The sequence below is a fragment of the Rhipicephalus sanguineus genome, chromosome 1 (genome assembly GCF_013339695.2).
Source record: "Rhipicephalus sanguineus isolate Rsan-2018 chromosome 1, BIME_Rsan_1.4, whole genome shotgun sequence".
NCBI classification, from domain to species: Eukaryota; Metazoa; Arthropoda; class Arachnida; order Ixodida; family Ixodidae; genus Rhipicephalus; species Rhipicephalus sanguineus.
The window spans coordinates 70,479,781-70,502,559 of NC_051176.1; the positions used below are offsets into that span (position 1 = coordinate 70,479,781).

A 22,779-nucleotide genomic window follows, 5' to 3' on the forward strand; every position below is an offset into this window, starting at 1 on the left:
CAAGACCTTACTCACCGAGATCGTGTTAATTAGGATAGTGCTAATTAGGATTATGGTATTTACATCTCTACTATTCAGGTTCCTGCAAATTAAACATGAGTAATTATTGTCCTGGTAATTAGGACATTAACAATCAACACAGGACTATTCAATATCATGTTTGTCAAGACCCAGGTAATTAGGGTCATGCTAATTGACAGGACGCTAAGTAGAAGCGCGCCAATGCAAACTAAGCTAATTAAGAACTTCCTTACCAAGTACGCGGTAATTAGCATCACGCTAATTAGCAATATCTTAATTACCTTCGTGCTAATTAGGACATTGGTAATGAAATCTGAGTAATTGATGTCGTGTTAATTACAACTTTACCAATTAAGTCATAACTATTCATTGCCATGTTAATTGAGGCCTAGCTAATCAATAGTGCCAATGATGAGACCGAACTGAAACGGTCATTACTCCGAAGCAGACCGAACATACTCAGTACACGAGCCACGTAATAAGCTCGAAGAAGCTAGGTGACCACAAGCTCCTCCGATGGCCTCAGCCTTGTACGAGTAGTGCAAACTGACCAAATTATTTTATATGCAAAGAAGCTGCTGAGTGCTGTCCACCGCATGAAAAACTTGACAGGCACACCGGCACTATGACAGTCACGAGTTGAACTGGGGTCTTTTCAGAATCAAAGAGTTTGTGCCCGAGTTCGCTCGTCAATCTATTTGATTGACAGACGTCCGCGGCGACAATCGGGTTCGCCTACCGCGTTTGCCCTTGCCGAGGAGGAGTGTTCACGGCGCAACGCTAGCGAGCGGCACGATTCATCTATGAGCTGAATCGCACAGACTATGCGCACACGCACGAATAACTAAAGGTTATATTATCACGTCGCTACAATGTCTCGCATTCAATTTCACCGCGCGCACGACGTACTACTCACATTTTAAACTGTGATCACAGCGCAAAATAAGACACAAGACAGAGAGCAACGAAGACGAGCGCTGACTTCCAACTAAAATTTTATTTTGAAGAACAAGCAATTTATGAAAAACGACATGCGATAAAAACCGCATATGACAAATGACACCCCCTCCGAAACACGAAGCCAACATGATCAAGCACTCTAAAACAACAAAGCGGGAACAGCCTGTCAAAAAGAAACCTAGCGCATGTGTGTGTGCAAGAAAGCAAGTTCCTTATCAGTCAAAGCTATCGAAGGCTTACTAACAGAGCCACCTTCAGCGTTTGCTGCAGCCTCTGTGATGAGTCTTGTATTCTCGTTGGGATGCCTTGCTAGTATAGCCGTCTTTTCAAAGAACGGAATACAGCCGCATTGTGCGCAATGCACACCAAGAAAGCCCTCTCTCCCTCTCCTCACTTTGTTGTTGTGTTCCTGCAGTCGGATATTCAGGCATCTACCTGTCTGCCCTATGTAGGACAGACCACAAGACCGGGGTATCTTGTACGCTACCCCTTTTGAACAAGGAACGTACTTCTTGTTATGGTTAATACTACATGGACTACGCGCCTTGGCAACAGGATTAGTCCTAACACAAAGCTGTGAAAGTTTCTTAGGAGCCGAAAAGACCACGTCGACACCCACCTTTCTTTCTATTTTTTTCAGTTTGTGGGGTACGCCATGAATATACGGAAGAACGGTTATTTTTCTGCGGTCATGTACTGCAGGCTCGACGCTCTGGGGTCCATCACCTGACCTACTGCGCAGCTTTTCTGCGCCTGAAACCAGAAGCTTGTCAGGATACCCGGCCGCCTTCAACCGAGCGATTTGCGAACGGAAACTTAAATCAATTGAATGACAGGATTTTACCAAAGCATTATGCAAGCCGCCGTGACTTAAAGAAAGGGTTCCATGACGTACGCGACAAATAGGAAGTTTTAGCTTGTAACGTGTACTTCTTTACGTTACCGTTACCGGATTACGTTTACCGTTTTACCGGGACTCGAGTTTCAGTAAAGTTTTTTAGCTGCCCAAACGTAAACCTTTACGTGCGCACGTAATCCTTGACGTTTGCGCAAACCACTAAATGGCGATGATAACAGCATTTAAACTACATTTTTTAGATAATATTGAATTACGCTGCGGCAGAATCATAAGAGAGGTTTTTAGCGTGTGCAGTATTCCGGTATAAGCGAAGGGATGTAGCAATACCAGGTTACCGGTAAAGCCCCTTGATGTTGGAAAGTAGCGGCGCTCCTTTATCCACACCGCCTCACACTCGCCGCGCCGTCAACCTCCTCTTTTTTCACCCTCTCTTTCGCGGAGCCGGCGTATCCGCAACGCTGAATGGCTGAGACGCGCGATACCTTCCAGTCAGGTGACCCTGACGTCACGAGAAGCGAGCGTAAGCAAACTTCGCGCGCTTTCAGTTGCTGACCCACGCCATGAACCCTCCAGGCGGGTGTGTGCAGGTGTATGCGTGTTTGTATGTGTGCATATGTGCACCTGCGTTTGTATGTGCGTATGCGCACGTGTTAACGTGTGAGTGCATGTGCGTGCGTTTGTGTATGTGTCTCCGCGCGTGTTAGTGCGTATATGCACGTATGTGTGTTTTATGTGTGCGCCTGCGCGTGCGTGCGTTTGTGTGTATTCGCGCACGTGTATGTATTTGCGTGCGTGCCTGTATCGCGTGTGTATGTATGCGCGTGTGTGCATGTATCGCGTGTGTATGTATGTATGTATGTGCATACGTGTCTGTATCGCGTCTGCATGTATGTGCGTGCCTGTCTATATCGCGTGTGTATGCGCATGTTTATGTAAGTGCGTGCGTGTCTGTTCTGATATGTACGCACTTGTCTGTATCACGTGTGTACGCGTGTGTGTATGTATGTGCGTATCTATATCGCGTGTGTATATGCATGCGTATGATCGTGTGTATATTATGTACGTGCGTGTCTTTATCACGTGTGTATGAGTGTGTGTGTGTGTGCCTGTAGTGTGTGCGTGCGTGTCTGACAGCGGCATTGACACAAAAAGGCTTCGGGCCCACTCATTTGGCCCAATTCAGTTTAAGTAAACCACCACATTCCTTCTTGACTGCCTTCTTTGAGCTCATCAAGGCCACAATTATGAAAAAAATTCTCGCCTATACTTTATGCTGGATACATTAGATGCGCTTAATACACCCCCGCGTTACGGACAGCCGAGGCGGCGACGGAGAGGTAAACCGCTCAGCCGCCAGTTAGTATACTAATTTTTTTTCGAAGCGCTTATTTGTTTTTATCGAAGCGTCTTAAAAAATATATTTGTCACTTCGTTCTATCAGAAGCCCACTTTCGTGATTACTAAGCCCACTTTCATCATGACTATTGCTTAAGAGACAGGTTCTCATTTAATGCTTCAAGAGGCCGATTAAACAAACGCGCGCAGTGATTCTAATGCGGCTGCGGCGAGCCAGTGGAGGGTTCAGCGTGCCGTGCGCACCGCGCCGGCCAGGGGAGGGGAGAAATCCGAGGAGAATTGAGGAGGAAAACGCGCGCGCGGAGGAGAGTGTCGCTACTTTCTAGATCAAGGGGCTTTAGTTACCGGGCGATGGTGTCGACATCTTGTGACGCTTCTCGCAACCACAGTCATGGACACGTTTGTTTTCTCTTGGTGTTCTTGAGGGGAAAAATGATTAAAAAGGCAACTCAATTGTAATAATGCCGCTGCAAGGCATTCGCACCGGGAGTAGAATGCCCGATGTTTCTGCAATAACAATTTTGTGCTCGCCTGGTACACTTGCCCCGCTAGATGGCGCCACCTATCCAGCCTGTCAGCGTCTTTAGGCCTCTCACGTTTGCGGACTCGGTATTCTAGGTCGCTCTAGCCTCGGTAATCCGGCTGAAATAAGGTGATCGTAAGTGGCGCTCGCACTTCGGCTTATTTTGACTCGGCGGCTGGAGTCTCCGCGAAGCGAATATCGCGAGTAGCCACGAACGAAGGTGGATTTGCGAGATAGGGCCGTAAACGTAAAGCCTATCCGGCGAGTAGTTTACGTTCCGTAAAGGTTCGCGCATGCGCAGATTCCATCCGGTATCCGGTAGCACGGTAACGTAAAGAAGTATACGTTACAAGCTAAAACTCCATAATATCTCATGCTATTCTGCAAGCCTGTTCATCTTGTCCGCCATACACTAATGCCCTCCAATGCAAATTTTGGTGTCTTTGAAGTAAAGGAGACGATCACGAGAGCGCGCAGACGTAGGCGGCTAGATAGATAGACAGATACGTAGATAGAAACGGCCAAAGTGCCTTTGGTTCGCTAAGAAATGCCTCGCATTTAACAGCTTACAAACTTGAGTTTAATAAAGCGATTATGGCAGCTTCGCAATAGTGTTGCCAAGCTTGAAGGAAGAGCGGAAGCGCCCTTCCTTCCCTGTATTTTTTTTCCGTATACCATATCTTTCTCTTTCTCTGTGTTTCTTGTATCTATATTGTGCCTGTTGCTTTCTATTTCTTTCTTTCTCTTTCTCTTTGCTTCTTTCTTTTTCTTTCGGTCTTGCTCTCTCTTTTTTCTATCTCTTTTTCGTGTCTGTTTCTTTCTTTCTCTTTCTGTCTTTCTGTATTTTTATATCTTATTTCCCTTTATTTCTCTCTATTTTATTCTTTCTTTCAATCGCTTTCTTTCTCTCTCTATGTTCTCTTTCTCCTTCTTTCTATCTCACTCTTTCACGTGTTTCACGTGCTCCACTTCACCGAGTAGTTTTTGTTTAACGCTCGCACCTGCTGTACTCGGTAGTGGGGTTTGCTAAATCCTGTGGCGCATACCCACCTGTGGTTTTCTGCGGACACCAAACTTTTTACGGCCGGCTAAAACAGCTCCGCTGTTGAAATCCGATACAAACCAGTTCGAGCCAGTATCCAAGCCAGATATTGTATTCAAGTATCGATCAAGTATTGTATTCTAGCACAGAGCGACGCCACTGCTCGAAACTACTTTCCAAAAAAATGTTTGGCAAAGAGTCAAGTTAACAGATTTTATATTGCGTGGCAGAATCGTAGAATCGCACCCGGTGCCACACCAAGTGAATGGCGTATCGAGTTCGTGGTTTAAAGCTACTAACCCCTCACAAAGGGTTCAGCTGCAATTCGTCATAATCATTATCATCAGACAGTTCATCTACAACGTGTGTAGCCCCGCCACGGTGGTCTAGTGGTTATGGCGCTCGACGGCTGACCCGAAGGTCGCGGGATGGGATCCCGGACGCGGCGGCTGCATTTTCAATAGAGGCGAAAATGTTTGAGGCCCGTGTACTTAGATTTAGGTGCACGTTAAAGAACCCCAGGTGGTCGAAATTTCCGGAGCCCTCTACGGCGTCTCTCATAATCATATCGTGGTTTTGGGACGTTAAACCCCAAATATTATTATTATTATTAGTTACACTATTATCTCCGGAGCATGATCTCAATTGACCGCGGTGTCTGTGGATATATATAGAAGATGCGTTAAATATTCACCTTTCTTAACCTCCTGCAATGCTGGCAACCATCTATAGAACGAACACTAACAAAATACAGCTAGTAATCGAGGAACGCCGTGCTGCGCGAGCGAACTGTAAATAAAATGCAAAAGCCGAATCCCGCTGCTTGCGTCACCGGAGCCCTGTTCGCAGTGCCGCCACCGGTAGCTATAGAGTTAATATACTGACTCTAGAGAAAAAGCTGGGCCGCGAGACCTATAACCACAAGAACGCTGACATCTTGGAACGTTGTCATTCTTGCCATCACATATCAATCCTAAAGAAGCATCTGCACAATTAAAAACTTGCGGATATTGTTTTGTGTTTATTTTGAATACTTCTACGAAAGAATACGACGAATATTTATGCAATTTACTGCGCGCGGAAAGGAGCGTTTGCAGGGTGGTTAACTGGATGGCACCACCATATCAACACTCGCGAGTACGCGAGTGTGTGCTTGCGGCCGATTGCGCCGGTTTGCGCGTCGTGTTAAAGCCCCTGAAACTTCGTTCGCGTCGTGTATCTCGTAGTTGTCATAGTGTCCCGTTGTGTGCGTTTTCTGTCGCCGCATACCACTCAACTTCATGTGACAGCCCTTTTTTCTTTCAAGCTGGAACTTCAGTGCAAACCAGGACGGACGGCAAAGAAGAGATGAGACAAGCTCTGAAAAAAGTTATGAACCAACTAGGTGCAACCAAAGTTTTTTTTTACTCTTTTTAACGGCGATAAAGCTTCGTGGGCCGTATAACTTTCTTTCGATTGAAGCTTTCGGGTGATGTCTCACTCACATTCGCCGCTGCATGCTGCAATCGACATTGTTCTGCTTTATGGCACTCTGCGCTGAAGTACGGCAGCAATGAGCTGAAAACGAACGTGGATGCAGGTGTCTCGCCATTGCAAGTCGAATCAGCGCGCGACCACGGCCTACGGACTTCGCTTCGAGCTGCGAATCTGTCGAGTGACCTTTGTGCCAGCGAACGGAGAAACTTTGGTAGGGAGTGCCTAGTAAAAACCATGCACAAACAGGTGGAAATTTTAACTGTTATCAACCGGACCAGCTGTACAGACAACCGTACACTAACACACGGCTTCACGCATCAAAACACAGCTGATGTTCTCTGAACAGCGCGTAGCTAGCTTAGGTTGGTAGATTAAAACTGATTACAACCGTCAAATATAGCGAGCATCTCAGGGTCTGGCAACGCTGGCAACGATCGTTTTGTTCCATCATGGCGGAACCCATGCGGTTATAGGTTTCAATGCATGGGCCCTATGAGGAGCTTTTGCTCTAGAGTCAGTATATTAACTCTAGGCCGGTAGCACGCGAGGCGAACACCGTGGGAAATACGCGGAAGGATAAACGTGTTACCGATTCCGAGAAACACGCACGCGGTGAACGATGCGGAAAAGTGTGGGCAGAAGGCAAAGGCCCTCAGAACGGAAGCATCAAGGAAGTGGTGTACGTAGACGCCGCGAAATATCGAAATGCACGAAAAACCTCTGACGCAAACAAAGATGGTGAGGGAATTATAAACACCGGCGGCTCATTACAAACGCAGAGTGCAGAAACGGCAGAGGAATCACCAATCGCGTTGGCAATAGCTTCAACGTCGCCCTAACAAGTAATGTTAATGAGCACTAACAGACAATAATGCCAAGGAAAGTATAGGGGATGTTATTAGTAGTAAATGTAATGTAAATGTGAAGAAAGAAAAGTGGCCGAAAAGATAACTTGCCACGGGCAGGGACCGAACCAGCGACATTCGAATAACACGTCCGACGCTCCTGGTCAGCTGCCAGCTCCCAATAAGTTCACGTGCTATATGACGCCAACAGGGGGAAAAAGAGTGTCCCATACTCCCCATCATGGCCACTGGCGGCGCTTACTGACGCCCCCCCGTTTAAATGAACATATATACCCTATAAAGTGGACAGGGAGATGGCCGCCGCGGTAGCTCAGTTGGTAGAGCATCGGACGCGCTATTCGAAGGTCGCAGGTTCGGTCCTTGCCCGCGGCAAGTTATCTCCACTATTATTGAGGTAAACTCCACTATTATTGAGCTCACGCAATCCAACAACATGGCTTCTTATGGCGAAATATTTCAAAGCTTGTTGATGTGTCTCCAGTGAGAATAACAGGTCAGATCCTTAATTCAGAGCTACTGGTGTTGCCAGTTGGATAGATTGGCCAGACCAATTAGATTGGTTTGACCAATTAACCTAATTGGTCAAACCATTTGGATGATGTTTGTGCTAGCAATTGTTTAACTTGGTTAGGCCCACTGAACACAACTGAGAAATCTAGTTGGAACTGTATGCTTTTTCCAATGGTTGAACTGGGTTCACCTACTAGATTAACTGGTCAAACCATTTAGATTTTGATAGTGTAACCAATTAGTTATATTGGTCAGGCCTGCTTAAAACAAATGGGATGACCTATTGGACCCGCTGGAATTTTCCGATGGGTATCCCAAGACACAATTGGAAATTTCCAATTGGTTTGGACAACTTTTTCTTTGACGGGGATGTTTAGCTATGATTACGCATTAATGCCTTTCAGCAGTATCTTCGTCCCCATAAAGCCCCCGTGCTGCCCAACGTCGGTGACGCCTACACGCCAATCACAAGCGCGCCGACAACGCGTCCCTCGATCAGCGGACGTTTTCTTTATGCATAATGATTATGCATAAGGAAAACAAACTTCGGATATCAAATTACTGTGCAGTGTTCCACTGATTTTCAGAATTCACAATGTTGCACACTTAGTGAGACAGAATGTAGTTGCTGGTCAGCAGATATTAAAATGTATAGTACAGCATTTCTTCCGCTATCCCATAGCCATTTAGGACAACCTTTTGGGTGTCTAGCCACCAGTAGTGGGCGTCACATGCACAAGCACACACTGGCGACTGATGTCAGCTGAGCGCATATGCATGGCATTTAAACACAAGTAACAAGGCTTGAATGGTGGAATTTAACTTAGATGTGGGCATCTAGTGTTCAAGTCCAATGCTCATTCCACTTCTCCACAGGTGCATGCCACATCAGGTGAAACAGAGCGCCTTTAAAAGGAAACAATGAATCCGCTTAGACAGATAAATTATTATCTGAGCACGTTATCCTTGTTGATTCCGTTCGAATGTTTGTTCATTATTAAAAGAAAACATAAAGGTCGAAGTTTCAGTTCTAGATTACGAACTGAAGTATCTGCGCATGAATTTTAGCATGACGTCAAAGGATTCAAAGCGTGTTTTTTTTTATTTTAGGCACGTTCGCTACAAAATGCGCTGAAAGTTGACATGTCAAGTCTCTGTCCCCTTAAAAGGACAAAAAAGTGCGTATGCATATATAGGCTTCCTTGTAGCACAAATAAAAGACACGACAAATGTAGGCACACATGGACACAAAGGGCGCTGCAAGGAAGCCTACTGAATGTGTGTTACCAGCAAGGCCGCATCGCAACCCTCGTGAACTAAAGTGAAAGAATTAGATTAGGCTGATAAATTATACTTTCAAAATTCTAGTGTCATCAGTTTCACCAGCATAGGTTCATTAACAGATCAGAAACTGACTGTCAAAATTGTCATTTTTGTATATCCCGCAGATATCTCCGATGGTGACATCACTGATTTAAAAGTGTTTTTTCGTATTTTGGCCACATTGCTTCAACTAAATTTTCTGAAACTCGGCATGTTAAGTCTCTGGCTTCCTCAAAAGACAATGTACTTCATTTTTTACTGATTAGCAACTACGTAGGCCTTAGTAGACGGCGTCAGAATTTATGACGTCATGGCGACTGATGCGGGAACTTTATTGTGGCGTCGCCACCCGCACTCTTTTTTGCGCGTTTTCTCGCTTACCAAGCGTCTTCTCGCAGGAAGTGTGGTGTTTTCGGCAATGTGAAAGAGTAAATTACTAATACGATAAAAATTGTTTCTCTCTTTAGTGTACCGTTAAAGGACAATGTACTTCAATGTGATTATTTACAAACTCCGTAGGCCCTGGCAGGTGCCGTCAAATTCTAGGATGTCACGGTGAATTGGTGCGGGAGCTTCAATATGGCGTCGCCACCTGCATTTTCTTTTTGACTGCTTTTTCTCTTACCGATTGTCTTCTCGCTGAAAAAGTTATGGTTTTGGTATTGTGAAAGGGTGATTTACTAATACAAGAAAAATAGCTTTTTTTTTCCTTTGTGTCGATTTACTAATGATTTACTAAGCAGAGTTCTTTAATAGTTTACTAATATGAGCTAAATTGTTTCTTTTTAATTTAGTGCCGCTGAGAATGTCGTACATGCAAGCACATGTGCTGAAATGTCTGGAGCGCATTTTTACAATGCTTGCAGTATGTTGTTGAGTCACCATTCAAATGAATGTTGGTGCAGGTAAGCACTTTGAAACACTTCATCAACAATAGAGAGAGAAAGAAGGATAGACACATTTCACACCACACACACAGTGCCAAGTTTCGTAGGCGGTCGCTCAATGGAGTTGCTTTCAACTACCGCGGGAGGGCTCGTGTGGCTTTCTGGGCTGATGTGCTGCGCGACCAGGCTCCTAAGATCTTTCCTTCATTAAAGGGCCGATTATCGAGTCTATTCAAGGCCCACTGGAAAGTCCGGCGACCTTCATCAAATTGGGGACAGTGGCACAAGAGATGTTCAATAGTCTCTACACAGTTGCAGCTTTTGCACATGGATGAATCTGCCATGCCAATGCGATGGCTGAATGAGTTGGTAAACGCTACACCGATCCACAACCGGCACAGCATTGTAGCGTCACGTCTAGAAATCTTGGATGGCAGTTGTAGCTGGAGTAACGATTCAAGGTTCTGTGGGCGACGATTGGAGTTAAGCGGGGAATTCCAGTGCGCAAGCGTGGCATTATGCGCGATCTGACTCCCCCTCCCCATGGGTAGGGTAGAAAACTGGACGCATAGTCTAGTTAACCTCCCTACCTTTCCAACGTTCCTTCTCTCTCTCTCTCATCAACAATAATGTCATATGCATTGATGGTGACAATCACTCTTAGCAGTAGGTTTGCTCTGTTCTGTTGTTCAAGAACTAGTACCAATTAACTGTATCTACAAAATGAATTAGGCTAATATCGCAAGCTAGCCATCATACATGCTGTTCGTACAATGTCAATTATTGTGCAGTGTGATCACTTGTTTGGCCACAGAAACAGGTATAAAAATCAGCAATGTGCTTCTCAGGCACACCATAATGTCTCTGCGACATTAAAAGTGATGTAAGCGATCTTATGCAGCATTATTTAAGAATTACAACTTGTTTATCATGCCAAAAATGTTTCTTAGGTTCTATTTAACGTTCTTGCTTGCTACATTCACTGCTAACATATTTTCGCATATAGCCCGCGCAAAATATACAGGTTTTAACTCTAAGCAAATTTAAGTGCGCACTGTTTCATGGTAATGCAAGGAAGGCAGCTTCACGACAGTATGTGGGGTTCGTTTCGTTATTAGTTATTTTTTCTGCCGTTTGTGGTTGGGGTTGCGGGTAATGTGTAGGGGCGAAGTTAAGACGTGAAGTTAGGAAGACCACATGCTTATGAGACCCTTACGTCTGGGTCCTACATGCAGCAAAAAAAATCTCAATAATATCGTCTGCTGCCACACTAGTTACTTGATGATTGGAGGAGATACGACGGTTCATGTAAGATCAGGACTAAGAAACACAAGAAACACATGCAGCTTGTACACACCTGTACATATGTTTCGTTGTCCTGGCCTTATTTTGCACGTTAAACTTCTTCAAGTCATTACCACATAATAAAAGCACACTGTCATGGGGGACTCCAGAACTTTGGTTTCTTTAACAAGCCCAAATTTGCTACAGCAGACGAGGGGCACATGATCAGTTTGACATTAAATGCAGATGGCACGCCTTTATTTTCATCCAGCAACACATCAATTTGGCATATACAGTTATTGGTTAATGAGGTTCCCATTATGCAAAGAGCAGACAAACTTGTGTTGGCTGCTCTTTGGTTTGGAAAGAAAAAAACAGACATGGGAATCTTTCTAGATGCATTTGTTGCAAGAATGGAAGATTTATCACAGAATGGCTTTATTCTAGAGCACGAAGGGGAGTCAAAGCTATTCAAGACATATTGCATTTGCTGTGCAGTTGATTCGGTGGCAAGGGCCCCCACGCAAGCGGTCATGCAATTCAATGCCTATTATGGCTGCAACTGGTGCCTGCAGAGGGGGGAACGTATTGCACGCACTACCAGGTCCCCAGTAGAGAAAATTGAGCCACCAGAACGCACCGAAGATGAAATTCTGGAAGATGCAGAACTTGCATTGCAAAAACAGCATTCTGAAAGAGGAGTGAAAACTGTCTCTCCACTCATAAATTTGTCACAGTTTCATATAGTCTGGGGTTTTGTCCCCGATTATACGCATTGTATTTTGTTGGGAGTGGCCAGACAATTTTTGGAAATGTGGATGGGTGATGCAAAGTGTGACTGCTATATTGCGAAGCATCAAAAAACCATTGATGAAAGGCTGGTAGCACTTGCTCCCCCTAAAGAAGTGCGGCGGTTGCCCAGGGCAACAAAAGAAAAGAAGTGGTGGAAGGCAAAAGAATTTGAAAATTGGGTGCTCTTCTACAGTTTGCCAGTGCTGCATGGAATTTTGGATAAATCCTGCATCAGGCAATGGGCTTGCCTTGTTGAGGCATTGCACATACTGCTATCGCGTAGCATAGCTTCATCAGACCTTCTGCGAGCAGAAGAACTCCTTTTGGAGTTTCATGTCATGGCAGAAGTTATTTATGGAAAAAAATGCATGACGTTCAACATGCATCAACTTGTGCATATTGCAAAAAGCGTGAGGCACTGGGGCCCACTCAGCATTCCCGTTCGAAGCTGGCAATGGTGCACTAAAAGCAGTGGTAAAGGCTGCCAATGGAGTACCACATCAGATTTGTAGAGTGCGTCAAGTTGAGGGCTTGGTTGACCAGCTAGCGAGTATGACGACCGAAACAAAGGTGCTTGAATACTGCATATCTCTTGACAAAACTGTTGCACAGAAAAGTGTTTGTGTTGCAGAAGGCATCCGTCTCTTTGGTAGAGGTGTCCCGTATAGCACAAGTAACAATGGCGACGTTTCTATAGATCTTGTGCAATACTCTAGCATGTTCAGGAAAGGGACAATATACACAAGCCGTAGTTACTCGCCAAAAAGAAAGACGAACAGTCCACCATCCAGCTTGCTGACCAGTCATATGCAGTAATAGAAGCTATCCTTTGTAAACAAACTATTGAAGTATACGTTGCAGCCAGGCACCTCTATTGCTCAGCAGTTAAATATGACACCTTGGTAATGGACCACTTGGTGAAGGTCCAAAAAGAAGCAGCAACTACAACTCTTGTATCAGCTTCAGAAATTTTGAGTGTCTGTGCACACATTCAAGTAGGACCGAACGTGTTCATTTCTCCTGTGCCTAGCTCATTCACTTTGTAAATTTTCATATCTCGTGTGCAGTTTTATGTGTAGTGTAGTCTAGAGTTTTGTTGTTCATTGTATCCTTCCCTAGAATGCTATTTTCGTGCAGCATCGGCTCGTCAGCATCTTAAACGGCTCCATGGCAGGCATATCCTATGACCACTGAAATTTATGTTTGGCATCAAATATTCACAGAATTTTTCTGATGTGTAGTGCTCCATGTCTGCTTAGTATCTAGTCTAGCAGAGTACTTTTTCTCCACCACTAAGGAATTCAATGAAGCCTTCATAAAACGTTTTCTCGTTTTATATTTGTTTTGCACTGTAGAGACTCATTGCATTCATTTGGTTCAGATGGGTAATGGATGCTTACGATGAAATTGACATTAGATTGTACTGGTACCCCATCTTGGTGAAGTGCTTGTTCTTGCCACTTTTTCTGTGGAACTCAAGATGGAATAGGGCACTTTATGTTAGCCTTTGAGTTTTTCTTTATTAATGCTTGTATGCATATTGTCGCTATGTGATTGCAACATTGTAACTCTGTCATATCATGTGTACTTTTTTTTCAATACTCATTGTATAAGCACCGAAAAGAGAAATGAGTGTGTAGCCCAGTGGTAAGGAGATTCACTTTCGGAGCATGGGGGCTCTGGTTTAAACCGCAGTAATGGAGTGAAAATTTGTATTAGATGCGAAGCAGCTCTTTGACTAGCCTGTGTAGCGCTGTCCATCCGTGTCTCCGTTCCGCTCCCCTCGCCGCAGGTGTTGGAGTGGTGCCAAGTAGGTCACGCCCCCTCGCAGTGCGCGGTGACGTCGCTCTCTCCCTCGCCTGCCCCGTGCTCGCCGCGTGTCACCTCGCTCTCGCTTCACCCTCTCCACCGCTAGCAACGCTCGAGCCCACATCGAGTGAGCACTCTTTCGGCTCGTTTATCTGCGATGGAGAGGACGCCGGAAGTAGACGCTCCATCGCCCGCCGAAACGTGCGCCGAAGCGATTTGGCCTAACCCGGCCGTCGCCGGCGTTGCGAGGTTTAGCGAAGCCGATCGCGTTTTACGAATGGCGACGTCGCGCCTACAACACCGACAAGGCGCGAGCCAGGGAAGCCGAACGCAAGCATCGGCAGTGGAAGACCAACGGCACCGACGAGGTGCGAGTCAAGAACGCTGATCGCGTTCGAGAATAGAGACGGTCCTAATGCATTGTGCATTGTCCTTTAACAAAACTAGCGGTAATCACAATGAAGCAAAGACTTTTTTGCACTGCTCTCACTATCCTGAGGCATGCAAGCTGCACATTCACTTCGTTGTGGCGTGTGCATGGCAAAAAAGTATATTAAAGAGGGCCGTTCATCTCAAGTATAGTTCAAAGCACGCCACCTGCTCTACTTTGTCCTTGTGGCTTTCGCGTGACTTTATATGTTCTTAACAACTGCCATTAGCATTATTTAGCCTACTGATGGCTATGGATAAAGGCGGAAGGGGCACACGATGAGAGACCAGTGGATTTTGGGGTGGACCAAAGAGGTACATGCAGTGCCAGAGTTGGCTAAACAAGCACAAAATGAGACGGAAGCCAAATGGCTTGACGGATTCTGACATGGCATTTGTCTTTATATGCATCGTCAGTAAAGCTTTCGCGTCTTCAGATTGGCTTAGCAATAGATATAATACACCCTTGGAATTGAAAAGAAACAGTTAAACTTGGCTCAAGTTTGTTGACCAAACTGTGCGCACCGATTTCCAGTGGAAGCATATAGCCTGATTGAAAGCAACTGTTTCTAGTTGAACCATTTGACAATTCCAGATTTTCATTGGCCCAATTGGAAACCCCAATTGGGAGTAAGCATCCATTTGCCAATTCCATTTGTTCCAAATGGGCCAGGTGGAGATTCCATTTGGCCCAATTGGAAATCACTATTCCCATTTGGACCCGTTGATGTTCCCAAACGGTTCCAATTGTTCTTTTTTTACTGGGGCCTGTCAAGTCGATATCATAAAAAGAGACTGCAAGCATGACGCGAGAGCCGAAAAAACGAGGCGAGCAGTTCATCTTGCTTCACAGTGGTAAAAGCTCAGCTAGCTGCCTCGCGTCTTAATCGGTTGGTGATTCTCCAGCGGCAAGGAGGACTTGACTCTAACCTTCTCAGGAAGCAGTGCCATGGCCGTATAATCTTGTTTTCGCACGCCGCAAACGTTTGTTCACGAAAGTACACGGCTGCTACTGTAAGCATGCCATATCAAAACAACTATCATATGATTCGTAGTCCACGCCGCAGAACATCGATAGCGTGTACGGCTTCATTTCGGAGTGCATGTGGACCATTATTCATCTTTAACATGACAGAATGAGACTTACCTCGAGGTATACGTCCTACACGGTGTAATCGCGACTTGGGAAATGCATTTCGCTTTGAGTCGGGCGTCGTTGTCGTCGATCGTCTGCTCTTCACCATTAACGTGATTGAGGAGCCTTTCTCATTTTATCAAGTTCGCTTTTCGGAAGTGGCAGTCAGGCTTGAAAATCCTTTTGAAGCCGCACTGCAAGCGGTACATTGTGAGGCGCCGCAAGTGCACCGCGAGAGCTCTGCACGTGCACAGAAGCGAGCGGCAACGCGGTGGAGAGAAGGGAAAACGCGCGCTGCTTACACCCCAGTTTCTCTTTCTCTGCCAGAGATGGCGCTGCCTGTCAAGAGCAGCAGCGCTGCTAAGCGTTGCTTGGGAAGCCTATATACAAATATTGGTATGGCATGACATGAGTGCGTGACGAGCATAACTGACAGGTGATATATCGTATGTGCCAGAATATACGTTTCATTAGCATGGTATATACCATATTATACATGCACGCATGCATGGTTGGCAAATATGCGATATAGTGGACTAGATATCATAACATGAATGACTTCATTTGCCTCAAAACAAGTAAGGCGATGTATGCAGATCTTTTCTGGCTGCTTCACATTACATAGATTCCCAAAGTTAGTGGGATCTGCCGGATTTTTAGATCTAAGATTGTTTTTATCAAATGACCATGTATGTTGGCAGTACGAGCCTCGTGCAAACAAACCTCTGCTACCTTTTAGTTCGTCCCACTCTAAGCTCGTCCAACATGTGCCTGCTGAATGCTTTTAAGAGGTCCTGCCCACACAGAGCAACAGTTAGTTTCCGCAAGCAGGTTGACCGCCTAAACGAGGCAGGCTACCCGCAGGCCATTCTGGTGTCTGTTGCAGAAAATATGTTGAAGTCGCGAAACTGCCAAATGGACGAAGCGCCGCCTCAAGAGAATGTAAAGCTAGCCGTGATTCCCTATGTGCAGCGCGTGTCCCATAATTTTAAAAAGACCGCTAAACATGCTGATGTAAAGGTGGTCTTCTCTACACCGTTAAAGCTTTCCAGGCTCTGTAGGATGACCAACCCGTGTCTCCGAAGAGCTGTGGCTTGCGTCGTAAATCACAAAAACAAGTACGCCAGGTGTCAGATGGGTATGGCCTACGAGATCCCCTTATCGGTGTGGGGGGAAGTACGTAGGCAAAACCGAGCAATGCCTGACCGATAGTCTGAGACAGCATAACAACAAGGTTAGAAATGGCAGAGAAGGCCACCTCGCAATTCATTGCCGTGATTGTCGATGTAGTCCTGACTTTCGCGCCTGCTCTGCTGTCGCCAGAAGCCACGATAAATGGACAAGGTTAATAATTGAGGCGAAGAAAATCATCGAAGGCGGCGATAAGTGTGTTAGCGTGGCTTCAATCGCACTATCATCAAAGCAGTTGTTTTACTTGAATGCGACTGCGCATTAATGATTAGTGACAGCGCATGGTGTGTATGCATATATATTGTGCTGATTTCGTAATAAACACTCTTGGAAGTGGCGCTCCGTCCGTGTGTACTCTCTCTTTTGTCCGTTGCCATCGTCGCGCCTTACACTTCAGATATGACGTGACTAATAACAGTCACACGACAAATGCCATCGCTGAGCATGCGCACCAACATAATCATATCATTGACTGGGATAATGCCACTGTCGTCGCCAAGGAAAAGAACGTGTCGTTCCGCCGGCTTCTAGAATCACTAATCAATCAGTCGACGCCAGCTACAATGAATAGGAACACAGGGACTATGTCTGCCGTTTAGGCACGCTCGTTGCGTCACCTCCTGGCTACATAATTGACAACGACTTCCAGTCCAGCTCAGTGAACAAGGAACCCGTAAGTGGTTCCCAAACGTCAAGTAACTTCAACAGACTTGGTCAGTGACCGTGTTTCATCTCATGCAATGCCTGTCCAGACAAACGTTCGTCAAACTCTTGACTATGTTCTTTTAACCGATATATAGTAACTACAGACCGGGTTTTAGGCAAATGCCTATTGTGTTCATTGCGCTTCTGTTGCCCCACTTTGACATAGGAGTATATATTTGAGTTGAAGAAGGGCTTCTATAGTATTTTTAGTGCCTATAAATGCCTATTTCAACGTGTGTGCCTACAGATGGCTATCAACGCCAATTTTCAATATCGGCGCCTACATGAAGGCTATTTAGTCTCAAGTAATGCGTTTGCGAGCAGTTTGCGACCGTGATTCATGTTACGGGGCAACATTGACTGTTCGGAACTCCATGTGGTTCAGCCTAGTCCTCTGGTTCAACCAACTTCGGGAAACAACCGCTAGCAGCAGTGAAATACGACGCGCCGGACAGCGTACGCCGCCGCGCTGACAAGGCGCGAGTGGTTGGCGAATGCGGAATCTCAGCGAGCCGGCAGAGAAAGGAGAGTGAAGGGCAAAATAAGAAAGAAAAATGTGGTGTGAATGCTGCGTTTTAAGGTATTCATGGCCAGGGAAGAAGTTGGCTGTACGCCATTCGACCAGAGGAGGTATCCCTCCATTCTGATCTTTTAGCGGTCTGGATATCTGCTCCTAACCTGCACTTCTCACTCATGCCGAAAAGAAAGGCACGCAGGAGAGTGTTGATTGGACAGTGGACACTTCACTCACCACGCTACAGGTTAAACGGAGAGACCATGTTCAGTGAACCGTGCGGGACAAAGGACAACTGCGCGGCTATGTTCAACTGCTGGCACCTTTGCGCCATTACAAACATTTTCTTTGTTTTCCTCTCGCAGATCGCGGTCGCGCACGCCTTCGTTCGAAATTATTTGAATTTATGTAAAAAATTATTTCGCCTAAATTTCCGATGTTGGAGGCCTAAAACGTTGTTCTGCATGCTTATTTTTTGGCGCATAAAGTGAGCTTTTTTAAAGGAGTGGTGACACAAAAATTCAGATACAATTTGACTGTTGAATCACACTAATGGGTGCATATAGGTGCCATCTGTACAATATCAGCCACAAATACAGCCTAAAAAGTATTTTAATTGAGTTTCGAAGTTCGTGAAAGTGCCGAATTAGAAATAGAAGCAAAAGACGATGAGGTCATCGAGCGGATACCACGTATGTCACAAGTGTTCGCCGGGTTACCGGAGGCGTGTACGAGGCGGACAACGCTGGTAGCGACACCTGATGATGCATAGCCTAACCAGAGACCTACAATATAACATCGCAGCGACTTACCCACTTACTGATTCTGTGTAAAGCATTAGCAGTGAGATAGTTAGCAACTCACAGTATTCTCACTGCTTCTTTTTCCCGACAAGAACAGCAACGCGACGGAAAAAATAGAAAACAAAATATTGTAGTTAGACAAAACGCCACAAGATGTCGCTACGGGCTCCGCAGTTGCTGCTACTGCTGCAGCCGTCCACAGCTCCGGTAACCAGGTACCCGCAAACCTTAGGAAGTCTACAGACGAACTAAAGCTCTCTGCTGCCGGGTACACATTGCGTAGTGGACAGATAACTGCTTCGGCCCTCCGACGTGCGTACGTGGGATTGGTATGCCTTGAGAACGCGGCGTGGCCCGATATAAATACGAGTCAGTAAAGCGTACATCACGTCACTTGTATGTTACGCATAAACACTGTTACAGAGCGCCAATGTTGTGATTTCACTGCTTCCTTCGTCACTTCTCATCCAGCTACTTTAAGAATGATCGGAGCGAAAATATTTCAGCACGTCTAATGCTGCGGCTACTCCAAGCCTGGCGGAAAACGTCGCCTCAGTTGGACGACGACGACAAGAACAATATCGCAGCTACCGGCGAGATTCGCAAAGAGAATCGAGCTTTTCTTACTGATTTTTACACTCCTCCCAGCTCTTTCGTCCATCGCCGCACTAGATGAGCAACGTAGTTTGACGATCGAGGAAACAAGCATTCGCAACACTCAACACCTGCTCAACATAGCAGACGAAACAGCAGCGCTGACAACGTGGCAGAAGCTGGCCAGTGACGTCACTGACTCTCGCGGTCACCTGATCGAGTAGGCCGGCTACGTCACGAGGCCCCCGAGTGCTCTTCGAAATCGAAACTGCCTCCGCTCTTAAAATACCAGCATGTAATTAAACATTCGTCTCGCGCTGGGGCAAATGAGTTTCGTTGCCGCTATAATCGAGTCAGTAGACATTGATTAAGAGCAAACAAACAGAGGTTCACAGATTTTCTGTCACCACTCCTTTAGTGCCTAAAAATCCCGCCTGTAAACAACTGGCACTCATTCAAGAATACACATCCGCATCCACGCTACAAGAGATGATACCCTGTTACAACATTTTGAACTATTGCAGCGGCTACTGGTACAGCCGACATTTCTCAAATAACTACCAAAATAAAAGATAGTGCTGAAAGGGAGTGACAATTCGGCAATTTTAGGGCACCTATTTTTTTTTAGCGCAACGGACAGCTAACTGGTCAGAGTGTCTAGCCATAGAATGTTGACGTGGAAAATGCCGTGAAACATTCTTAATCAGAACTTTTTTCATTTGCGGCGAATATGAAGTCTTATAAACACTTGACAACACATGCTTCAAACAGTGAGCGCGAGAGCGGTTCGTGTTCGAGCGCGGCGGCTTGCTGCGCATGCGTGCACTCCGTGCGCACGCGCCGCGGCTCGATATGGGCCACTGGCGGCCGCAAATAATAATAATATCTGGGGTTTAACGTCCCAAAACCACGATATGATTATGAGAGACGCCGTAGTGGAGGGCTCCGGAAATTTCGACCACCTGGGGTTCTTTAACGTGCACTAAAGCTAAGTGCACAGCCCTCAGACATTTTCGCCTGCATCGAAAATGCAGCCGCCACGGCCGGGATTCGATCCCGCGACCTTCGGGTCAGCAGTCGAGCGCCATAACCACTAGACCACCGAGGCGGGGCTGCGGCCGCAAAGGCAGCGCCGCTTTGTCACCGTGCAGGTCAGAACAGAGCGTTCTTAGATAATAATATACATACTCTAACTTTCAGGACCAATTATGGCGTGCATGACAGCATCAGACTACGTGACTACGTACAGTAAAGTGACCGACTTCATAATCCAGCTTCAAGGCTCTTCCGCTAGGCTGCGGGACCTACCGGTTTTTCTTACTTTTAGGCACGATTTAAAAATATAAATCCTACTCACAACGCGAAATGAATGCTGGAATCTGTCACTATAGTTTACGGTGTTTTCATTTCTACCAGCATCTAATCACACGTTCTGCCCAGTTGTCGGTCCCTTTAACGCTAAGTGGTCACTATTTTACGAATAATTTCGCTGCGTACTATTCGATTCAGAGCGCTAATGTTTTCGACCACGAGAAGGCCTAATTGATTTAAACATTGCTGAAATTGTCAAGGAATGACCCGAAACAGTTTTGGGATACTAGTAATGGAAATACGATTAAACTGTATCTTCAAAACAACTACGAGGGGCGTTCAATAAAGATTTCCCCTGACTAACTTCCATTTATTGCAGGATGCTGAAACTGCGCATGTGTAATGACATAAGTCACTGTAGGTTACGTGCCAATTTGCAACTCTAAACTAATAACGGTCTTTCTTTTAGAGGTGCTGAAGTGGTGTGAGGTGTGATAATGGATGCAGTGGAATACAGAGCAGCAGTCAAGTTCCCGTACTTGAAAGGCCACACTCCAAGGAAGACGTTCGATGAGATAAAAGAGGTTTATGGGGAGGATTCCCCATCATATGATGTAGTGAATAACTGGCATCGCCAATTCAAATATGGTCTGATTTCCCTGGAAGCGGCTCCGATTGCAGGGCGACCCCACTACGCTGTCAATGAACACACCATCCAGCAAGTGAAGGCCGCCATTTTGGAAAATCGCCGCATTAGCGTTCGAGACTTAGCCCAACATGTCAAGATTAGTGTGGGGTCCATGGAAAAAATCATTCAGGACCATCTTCATATGCGTAATGTACCGATCGCTGGGTTCGCCGGCTGCTCACACCTTTCCAAAAGCAGGTACGAGTCGAATGCTCCCAGGCTCTTTGGACCATGTGCCATGGAAACCAGCAGGACTTTTTCAACAGACTGATTACACAAGATGAATGCTGGGTCCATCACTATGATCCGGAGACTAAAGTCCAGTCGATGCAATGGAAGCACTTGGACTCACCGCCTCCAAAGAAAGCACGCACCCAGCCCTCGACGGGCAAGGTCATGCTCACAGTCTTTTGGGACCAGCACGGAGTAGTCTTGATGGATGGATTTCCTAGCAAAGGGTGCCACGATTACTGGGGCATGCTATGCTTCACTGCTGCGGAAATTGCGAGAGACCATCAAAAACAAGAGGCGTGGCATGCTCAACAAAGGCGTCCGCCTTCTGCGAGACCATACCCCAGTTCACAACTCACATGTTGCCCAGACGGAAGCACGCTCCTGCAGCTTTGAAATTCTACCGCATTCCCCTTATTCACCCGACCTCGCACCATCGGACTTCCACCTCGTTCCAACATTGAAGTCATATTTGAAGGGCAAGCATTTTCCAGATGATGAGACTCTGATTTCTGAAGTTACAACATGGCTTTTGGAGTAACCTGTCGACTTCTACAAGTGAGGTGTTTATAGTTGCATAAAAAGATGGGAGAAGTGTGTGTCCCGGGGTGTCACCTATGTAGAGAAGGACTAATAAATCTGCAAAGTTTCGTTGCTCTCCGTCCACAGGAAGTGGGTCAGGGGAAATCTTTATTGAACGCCCCTCGTAAGCATGCTTACGTGTTGCTATGCTCCTCTCAACCACATTACCAATAAAGCATTTGCACCTTCCGTGAGCATCGAGTCCTAACAAAAATACAGCACACGTTATTAGAAAAGCAAACGTAAAAATTATATTGCTTCTCCAGCGCACGGTGATACATCAACTCACGTGTGTTGCAGAAGATTTCGCGCTGATAAGGTAAGGCATGCACCAGTAATATTTACTCAGGCTTCTCCATAGTTTTTCCTTTTCCACGGTGGGGGAGAAAAACGAGAAGGATTCAAGAAAGGCAGAAAAGCTAACCAGGGATGATCCTGGTTCGCTATCCTACACTTGAGAAGGGGAAAAAGTTTGTGAAGAATGAATGGTCACCATTGTCCTTAGGGCCGCTGAACATTTAATTATCACCAATAGGCTGACAACTGACTCTCGAGGACAGAGCTCCCTCAGTTTCTTTTTTTACCTTTATGAGTTTATACGCATGTCGTCATTAAAATAATAAGCGTGCAATAGCGAAAAATTATTTAGGAAATCCGGTACGACTGCATTCTGTACCGCACTCATTCGGTACCACACATTCGGTACTGCACTTGATCTAAAGCACAATAAAAATCGGGCAGAAAAAGAGCCGCTGACAATACAGCGTGGATTTTCTAGGCAAACGCAAGCGTTTATTGTCACTTATCGCTGTACAAACATAGAACACCTACAGTAGAGCTGTGATCTGGATCAGTTAGTACATATTCTTGAAGATTGGAAACAGCCAA

At 45.8% G+C, this 22,779-nt stretch overlaps 1 protein-coding gene and 1 non-coding gene across 2 annotated transcripts in view; one reads left to right on the plus strand and one right to left on the minus strand.

The window, feature by feature from the left end:
• The window catches only part of LOC119392863 (uncharacterized), a 63,258-nt gene that overhangs the window by 31,137 nt on the left and 9,342 nt on the right, over window positions 1-22,779 (minus strand). The window lies entirely within an intron of this gene.
• On the plus strand, window positions 7,403-7,475 carry Trnaa-cgc (transfer RNA alanine (anticodon CGC)). The gene has a single exon. It is a non-coding gene; the product is annotated as a tRNA-Ala (tRNA).